This window comes from Etheostoma spectabile, chromosome 15, assembly GCF_008692095.1.
Source record: "Etheostoma spectabile isolate EspeVRDwgs_2016 chromosome 15, UIUC_Espe_1.0, whole genome shotgun sequence".
NCBI lineage: Eukaryota > Metazoa > Chordata > Actinopteri > Perciformes > Percidae > Etheostoma > Etheostoma spectabile.
In genome coordinates, this window is record NC_045747.1 from 31,494,688 (window position 1) to 31,495,575 (window position 888).

An 888-nucleotide genomic window follows, 5' to 3' on the forward strand; every position below is an offset into this window, starting at 1 on the left:
GAAAAACCAGAAGGCACACAACACCGGAGCCCGTATTTATGGATTTCCTCGCGCCCCTTCTGGTGACTTCTGGACTTTTCCCACTGACCGTTGATGTGAGCCAATCAGGGCGTGATGACGTCCTATGCGATGTCCAATCAGTGCCCGCAGAAGTTTCTCCGAGCTTCTGGTCAAACGGAGAAAGCGGGAGAAGTGAAAAAAACAACTCTGAGGTGAAAAATCCGTGCAAACAAATCCCAAAAAACACAAAATAAACTCAATAAATACTCAAATTAACAAACACATCGTCGTTTTTTGACCCCTGTGTTGTCAACCGGGCAACGTTTTGTTTTTTTTAGGCAACATTTTGACGTTTTTGTCTCTTTTATCCAAGTTTTTCTCACTTTTTTTCCAATGTTTTTATAACATGTTTAGGAGCCTTTTGACATTTTTGTGGACTTTTTCTACATTTCTTATGCATTTCCCAAGATGTCTTCAACCTTGTTTTATCTTTTTATATATATATATATATATATATATATATATATATATATGTATATATAACATTTAACTCCCAAATTAAATTAAAGTAGGGAAGTATTAACTTTTTGAAAATGGGTCAAATTTGACTGGAGGAGAAAAGCAGGGTTAATATATATTATTATTATTATATATGGTGCAGAGTGTGAGTCTCTTCCAGCAGCTTGTGTGATAGCGCCACCCTGTGGTGTTCAGAGCACGAGGCACTGGAGGATCAGACTGTATATTATTAAAATTACTATTCTTTATTATTATTAATATAGTGTATTATACATTAACCCTCCTCCTGTTGTCCTCGGGTCAAATCTGACACTTTAATAAATGTCTATATCTGAAATATGAATTTCTTTTTAACCAAATTACCACAAA

The 888-nt window shown here is 35.4% G+C and overlaps 1 protein-coding gene across 1 annotated transcript in view; it reads right to left on the reverse strand.

Annotated features, from left to right (window-relative positions):
* The window catches only part of LOC116702275 (serine/threonine-protein kinase TAO2-like), a 47,718-nt gene that overhangs the window by 42,029 nt on the left and 4,801 nt on the right, over window positions 1-888 (reverse strand). The window lies entirely within an intron of this gene.